Genomic DNA, 8,620 nt, shown 5'->3' with positions numbered 1-8,620 from the left:
GCTATTTCTACTGTCTTTCCGGATGCCCCCAAATAATTCACCAAGAAAGCGCTTGTCAAACGGAAGAAGAACCTGTGCAACCAAGCCACGCTCATTAAAGTGCTAGAGGTTGCATTCATGTTATTATTCTTTTTTTTTCAACAGAGAGGCTTTATGCTTTCAGTGTGCGTGATTTTATGCAGTTTAACACTCCGCCAAGTGGGATATGCGAGCTTGTGGTGCTAGCTAGGCTGCACTTTTTCACAAAATCTTTGAACTAGGACAAGACTCTTTAAATGGAGCGCCAAATATATCTTTGAAATTAAGCAGAGTGAAGTAGAGCCTACCGCTAAACTCGATCTGATGTGTGCATATGGATTACTGTACTATGTAATAAAGTGTTTCCTCTCGTCTTGTGGACCTGGACAACGAAAGCAGTGATTGAAAATAGTGCATATGTTGAGGTTCGCCAATGCGCCCACATATGTACTTTTTTTTTTTTTTTTTACAAAGCTAAAGCTTCTTAAAGGGCATGTTGCTGGCCCATGCGGACGAGGAGAGTGAACTGAACGACGTGGTGATGTGCGCAGCCCCAGCGTTGTTATTGTCTGTTAGCGTATGCAATTTTCTCTGCGCCTACTGGCTATATTTGCGACAGCTAGATGACCGAATGACAAAAGTTGAAAGTCGGCGTTTCGGGCTCTTTTTTTGTGTGTGTTCACGGTCCACGTTAGCTTGCGCTAACATCAAGCCTTTTAGTAAAAACCAACTCGTCCAGAGTGACCTTCAGATGCGATCTTCCTCCTTTGTTAAATCGCATGGCTAAACATCTGCTGCGTGTTTCGGTGTTGCAAATAACAGATCTTTGCATTGTCTGCTCTACGAAGAAGAGTTACCATTATTAATAATGCATCTCTGAGCTGCAAACATTTTGTAATGTTTCGAACGCGCATTACATATGAAAAATTCAAACGCGAGGCGAAGTGAACGCGCGTGCTAGCGGCCGTGCGCTGCCCCCCCCCCCCCCCCCCCCCCCTAAAAGCTGCGGAAGCTGCACGCCAGCTACAAATAGCGCCATCTACAGCGTTAATCGCTCCTCTGTGCGCTCCGCCGGCTCCCGCCTGTCGCACTGCCCCCTTCTAGCCACCATAGCTGTGAGCCATCGCAACCCCTTGGCGCCAGTTGCTTCTTGATTCTATGTTGTGCCCCAGAACTGTTGGCGCGTTCTGCGAGGAAGCGTGAGCAGCCGAGCAGCGGGTTCGAGTGGGAGATACTAGATCGACGCTCAACATTCAGTGTGCCGTGGTGCTGCGGTGTCAGTGCGGAAACTCAGTTGTGCGACAGTTGAAAAAGAAACAAAACAAGACTTGCAGTGTTTACTCGTCCACGTGCTCGTGTCATGTCATATCACAGAAGGCAGCGGAGATGAAACGACCAAGATGACGGAAAGGCGGCGGGACAATCGAGAGCGAACCTGTTTTGTACCGGGCTGCAAAAGCGGCTACCGTTCTTGCAAAGAAGCTCGGTCCATCTTCCGCGCTCCGCTCGAGCCCGAACGCCTCAAAGCGTGGTCGCGCAACATCCGGCGAACAGACAGGGCCCTCGACCACAGAAGCGTCGTTTGCGATCGTCACTTCGACCCCCGTTTCATAGAGCGCACATTTCGGACGAAAATCAACGGCGAAATCGTCGAGATCCCCCGCGACCGACCGCAGCTGACAAAAGATGCCATCCCTACCATTTTTCCCGAGGCGCCGAAATACTATACGAAGACGCTACCGAAGAAGCGAAAGGAGCGAAACCTTTGCAGTCAGGTACTGCCCAAGCCGAAGCGACGAGAACAGGAAATTACAGTGGAAAATGGATGTTCTGACGCAACGACAACGTCGTCAGAGGCCCGCAATTGTGACGGAGGTAGCTCACTGAACGAACACGTCAAAACGGCTGAGAGTTTGTCGTTTTCGAAGCTCGAGATTCCAAGAGGATGGTCGGAAATAAGCCTGGCGGATGCCAAAGATTCCTTTCTTTACGCTGAGTGCGAAGTGGACGCCGCCGAACCCAACAGCAGCGTAGTGATGACCAAGTTGGTCAGAATTCAAGTGCAGCAAAACGGCGGAGGTGCTGCGACGGCAGAAGCGCACCTGCGGGGGAAAAAGTGGCGTGAAGAGCCAATCCCGACGCGCAAGTATGCCGAGGCATTCATTGACAGCGTTAGCAAGCTCGCATTGTGCTCCGGAGTAGGACTACAGCCTTTGGCTGGCAGTTGCCCGTCCTACAATGGGAAGTTCTTTTCCAAAGACTGCACCCTCTTCGCTGCAGATTCGAAAGGACTGGGCGCGTGCGATCACTGTAAATATCAGAGGAAACTAATCCAAAATCAGATGTCCAGGAGGAGGAAAGGCTACGAAGTGGTCATGACCAGAACCAGTGATGTGCGATGGCATGTGGAGGTGAGCGTGGCAAGTGCAAAACGTGATCAAGTGTCCGAACAAGAAGCCGCGGACCCTATGGAAGTGTTTTTGGAGCCTTGCACAGAATAACCACAGAAGCAAACGACTTCAGTTAGTGTGACGCTGTGGTCTCTGATCAGTCGGAATTTAGCTGTTGTTTGCGTGTCCACTGTTATGTTAGAAATGGCAACATTGCCCAAACAAGTTTTCTCTGGGAGAACGGCCAGGTGCTGACCTCGATGTTCTAACTTTTGGTGACCTAATATATTTGTGTTTTGCCATCTTGTCATCCGTTTCTGTCCTGCCTCACTTTTCGAATACCTTTAGTTGTGCGAGTGCCACCCCGCTCTCATGTTTAGTAATAAACATTGTATGAATGAGGTACCCAGCAATCATTTCTGCATCCCATTTGCATAGCTTTGTAAGCTAGCCGTAGACAAGTGGTACATATAGACTCGCTTGCAGCCAGTGCTTCCAAGGCATCAAATTGCACCAAGTGTAACATCACTTAACGTAAGGACGCCTGCAAATCAACAGATCTGAATACGTGGCTTCTCCTTTATAACAGGCTGGCAAATGTTGTCACCCATACAGCTGGTATAAGTTTCACATCATTGCATCGTGATTTTCACCCAGGCTTTCAACCTTGTTTTACTTTTTTCTAGATGATGACGATCAATTGTTCTTAACAGGCAAAGCTATGAAGGCTAAAGACTAGACTTCCCTCACTGCTTGTATTCGCAGTCCGAATGGTACAGTCAGTGCATAAGCATTGAATGACGTTAAAGTGGTGGCCTGAGCAGTGCGCAAACATCACATGACATCCCACATTGCTGTGGATTACAATGAAGACACTTATACGCATTGCATTTGGTTGTACAGCACTTAATTACCCTTTAACATAGATCCCAGTGCGTGCATTGCATCTTGCTAGCAGCCAAACATTTTGCAGCTGAATTGATAGAAATTACAAGCCCTATTAAATGATGACAAGTGGATCTGGCAGCTGGCGGTTGTGAGGAATGGGAGGGCCAGCCGGCGGCGAGTCTCCTTCTCTCGAATACGAATATTTGAGAGAAATTACCTTTATGTATCAAATTGAAAACTGTATGTTTAGAATTTCTAAACAAAATAAAAAATGAAGGCTCGGTGAAGTCTGGCAACAAAAGGCTTATTTGTTTTGTTTGATACACGTAACTAGAGAATGGAACTTAAGGTAAAATGCCTATTTTTTACCTTACGTCCTTACGGTGCCCATTTAACATACAAGCACAAGCTTATAGGTGTACAAACATTTTGTTGGCGCCTTTATCTTGCCTATTCTGATATTGGTGCCTATATTGGAATTTCAGAACCTAAAAATGCCTTTTTTTATGTTTTGTCCTAGCCTCATTTTGTTTATAATGTTACAACCCACCAGGGAACCTGGCTTAAGGAAGGCGATTCTCCCTACAAACACTTGGCCAGTGTAAATGGTTGTCAATGGTTCTGACCAACAAACATTCTGAAATTCCTAATGGCATTGGATCGTCGAACTTTTCAAAGTACAAGTATCTACCACAAACTTGGGTGCTTGTTGAGCATTCCTTTTCTGCATACAAACTAATACTCAGGGTAAAAAGAAACAACATGAAACCCAAAAACTTTGAGATGACGCTTGTTTGTCACAGATTACTCAAACTTTTCTCATGGTGTCTATTCAGACTTAACTCTAGGCAACTCTTTTGTAACCTATGCAACTTGCATCATTCCGTTCAACTGAGCAAATAAAGTGAATTTCACAAAACAGGAGTTATGGGGTCTGTGTTTATCAGAAAATCACGATTTATCCTCAGATGCATAGCTGAAGTTATTAATTTAGCCTATACATGCCTAAAAGACAGTTATGATGCCTATATATGCCTTGCATGACTGCTTTGCCTGTTAAAGTGTCCACTGTCTACACATGGTACCTTTATAAATTGGATTTCAGCTCAACTGAGAAGCTTGCAGTTGAGAAACAAAGGAAAGACAGTTGTACCTGCTGCACAATGACAGTAATTGACAATGACAGTAACTTCACAGCATAGTGCTCGTTGAGGAGCTAAATGCAATACTGTCAGCACTGTGAAACATTTCAAAGGAAACCAAAAGGCAGTGAAATTGGTCAAGTAACAAATTGCTTTGTCTAAACTGAGACAGCAAATTCTTAGGCAGCCTAATTGTTGAGACATCCTTATTTAACAACTGGAAACTATTGGGCGTAAGTGATTTCCTCCACGTGTTTGCTCAAGAACTGGTTTGCCTGCGCAACAACTGCAGCTTGTATCTGAGTCATTCGGAAGGCTCTCGACTTGCATCAATTTTTCTCCCTGCAAACTGCAAAAGCTGTTATTGCTTAGTATTAGGATGGAACAAACATTTGAAAACTCCGAACGCAGAAAAACCTCGATTCAACGAACACAGATATAACGAATTATCAGATATAAAGAAGTAAATAAATTGCCTTACCACTATTGTAGTGGAACAGAGATATATGGTTATAATGAATATTGGGTACAACGAAGTTATTATTGTGTCAGGTGCAACTTCGTTGACAACGAGGCTACACTAATAAATTCTCAAATTAAATCGAATGGCAAGGGATATTTAATTCAGGTTCAAAGTCCTAGGGCCCTTCCTCCTGCTATGTACGTAGCTCGTGGTAAATACGAACAAAAGGAAACGGCACAAAGGTAGCACTATGCTTGTCCTGGCATCTCTTCTTAACGCGACAGCGTTAAGGGCCCCCTGTAGCAGAAAATCCGGTGGCAGCATCGGCGACGTTATCCGCATGAGAAAAATCATCTTGGAGCACACATCCCGATCCATGCAGGCCCTCGGCGTGACACATAGTCATTACTGAATTAATTGAATTTCTCAAAGTAAAATGCGTTGGAAAATTAGTAAATTACGACCTACACGCAACCTCTAGACATGATAGCGTCGGATTGTAATTTAAATGTACAGGAAAATATAATTCTGTTACGTGGAAACTCGGACGCAAACCCCTTTTGCAGCTGCCGTACAAGGTCCGTCTCGGTAGGAGCAGCATGCCTCGCTTGATTCCTTGCAAAATCATCCAAATGGCACTCGCCTCAGTGTATGCACGGCACCCGCCGTGGGGGGAAAGAAAAGGAAGAACCACAAAGCTTGCCTTCGAGCATAGCATTCGCCCACCAGCATTCCTAGGAAAACATTACGGTTACACAAGCTACAGCTTCCAGGAAGTACGAGAAGCTGTCAGGGATCTTTGAATGCTATCACATTCCCCTCTTAGGTGAAGCTTAAGCGTCCTCCAAATTCTTTGCTCTCATTGTGCGCTACTTAAACAAAATGTTCCATTCCCAATTTTCCCAAACAGCTAAGCTCTTAATGTCTCCTGCTTGAAATCTGTTAAACATTGTCATCATCAGTGTATTCTATGTAAACTGTGGGACAATGACCTCTTTCAACCATTCCAATTATCTCTATCCAGCATCAGCTAAATTGATCCATGCCTGCAATTTCTATCCCATCACCTGTCCCTCCCCTGCTGTCCATAACTACGTCTTGCTTACACTTTGCGCCCATTCTGTGTTCCATCCTGAAATTATTGATATCGCATAGCATTTGAGGGTATCCAGCCACGGTCTCAATAACATCCATTCCGTCAATATAAAACAAATGGCTTATCACATCACTGTACCCTCTGCCTTGCATAACAAATACAATGTTTCAGACTAAAATATTGTTGACACAACAGCTGAAGTTATTTTGGCATTTAACAAGGGCAGCTAGCAGTATTGCAAATTATCGCACATTAGCACTTCTATGCTTTATATAGGGCGTCCCATGTCGTCATCATCATCATCAGCCTATTTTATGTCCACTGCAGGACGAAGAACTCTCCCTGCGATCTCCAATTACCCCTGTCTTGCGCCAACCAATTCCAGCGAGCGCCTGCGAATTTCTTAATTTCATCACCCCACCTAGTCTTATGCCGTCCTCGACGGCGCTTCCCTTTTTTTGGCACCCATTCTGTAACCCTAATGGTCCACCGGTTATCTAACCTACGCATTACATGACCTGCCCAGCTCCATTTCTTTCTCTCAATGTCAATCAGAATATCGGCTATCCCCGTTTGCTCTCCGATCCACACCACTCTTTTCCTGTCTCTTAATGTTATGCCTAACATTCTTCGTTCCATCGCTCTTTGTGCGGTCCTTGTTCTCAAGTTTCGTTAGTCTTCAAGTCACCGCCCCATATGTCAGCACTGGTAAAATGCACTGATTGTACACGTTCCTTTTCAATGATAATGGTAGGCTACCAGTCAGGAGCTGACAATATGCAGTCCAACCCATTTTTATTCTACGAATTTCCTTCTCATGATCAGGGTCCCCTGCGAGTAATTGACCTAGATAAACATACTCCTTCACAGGCTCTAGAGGCTGACTGGCGGTCCTGAACTCTTGTTCCCTTGCCCGGCTATTGATCATTATCTTTGTCTTCTGCATATTAATCTTCAACCCCGCTCTTGTACTGTAACTCATACTCTTATGCTGAAACTGAAGCTTTCTTACATGCAGATGACACTACAACCTTTGCTTCCAACTGGTCTATATATCTTTTGACTATCAAATTAAACACTGATCTACAAAATATCTTAAACTGGTACTGACATAACACTCCCAACATTTACTCCTCTAAAATGTCATTCATGTTGTTCCATTCCAGTAAAAAATTTCCACCATCCCATCCATCAATTCATTTCAACCACTATGCCATTCATACTGTTTCTAAAGAAATTAAATTATGGGGTTTTACGTGCCAAAGCTACTTTCTGATTATGAGGCACGCTGTAGTGGAGGACTCCGGAAATTTCGACCACCTGAGGTTCTTTAACGTGCACCTAAATCTAAGTACACGGGTGTTTTCTCATTTCGTCCCCATCGAAATGTGGCCGCCATGGCCGGCATTCGATCCCGCGACCTCATGCTCAGCAGCTCCATGCTGCTTCCGAGTGCCGATTTCGGGGAGTAACTTTGGACACAAACTTCAAATATGCAAGCATATTACTAATTTAAGACCTAAGGTTGCTCATGGCATCAGAATATTACTTGAGGCCCAATGCTATTTTAATACATCAACTTTGCTTGTGCTCTACTTTGCATGTATCCGAAGCATTTCATGTCATGTAATTGAACACATTTTTTTTGGTGCTTTTACTAGCACGGTTAATTATTTCTCTGCAAAGTCCACCATGGTGGTCGTGGGGGCAGAGTCGTACCTTCTGTTTGCACATTCGCGTATCTCGCCGCTGTGCGCAAGATATCACCTACCAAGACAGCAACCCAAGGTTGGTTCTGCTGGAATTCTTTTGTTTGGTAATGTAACAATAAGACTTCCAACGTTGGTCTGTACTCAAAGTTTTTATTGTTTTGTTCGCTGCATTTAATATACACTACACCACCATTTTACAGACCAAGAGGTCCCCATACGGCTCTACCCTCGGGACCTCTTCCTGCATATTCCGATACGAACGTACATCACGGCCCGATTTGAATAAACTTGAGCTGAAGCAGCAGCAGCGTTGTTAGAGGCCTTGCTCTCAAAATGCTTTTTAAAAAAAAAGCCTGTCCTGTCAGTCAGTCTTGTCTTGTTTCTTTCACGCCGTTTCCCTGTGATGAAGCCATATCAACAAGCTCAGACCCTCTTAAAGAGGTAAATTTGGTGAGCTTTTCAGCACGGAACTCCAGTCTAACCGGTCATGCTACACTTGCATCTTCATGTTGAAATGCAACATCATTAGCCAACCTATGGTCGACAACCATTCACCCATTACAAAGGAGCATGTTAAATAATTTGAAGTTGGTATTTTCATGGCAGCAGTGCCAGTCCTGCCTCGCACCATCTTCTCACTTATGAATGCCACATTCCAGCAACAAAACATTATGGCGTGGACACCGTAGAGAGCCAAGCTGTTACTTCAGCTTGATATGGCAACGGCATAGTGTTTCAAAAGTAAATCTGATTAAAAAGGAAGTTCTACCTCGGTTGCTCCCATTGGAATGCATGGGAACAGAGAAATGATTTTTCTTGGCACTCACTACACAGATTTCGACGAGACTTGGTGCATATGAGAGTTGAAATATAGGGACTGTAGGAAGCAGATGTTTAATTTAAGCCATCAG

Source organism: Dermacentor andersoni, chromosome 10 (assembly GCF_023375885.2).
Source record: "Dermacentor andersoni chromosome 10, qqDerAnde1_hic_scaffold, whole genome shotgun sequence".
Taxonomy (NCBI): Eukaryota; Metazoa; Arthropoda; class Arachnida; order Ixodida; family Ixodidae; genus Dermacentor; species Dermacentor andersoni.
This window is presented reverse-complemented; position numbering follows the sequence as displayed.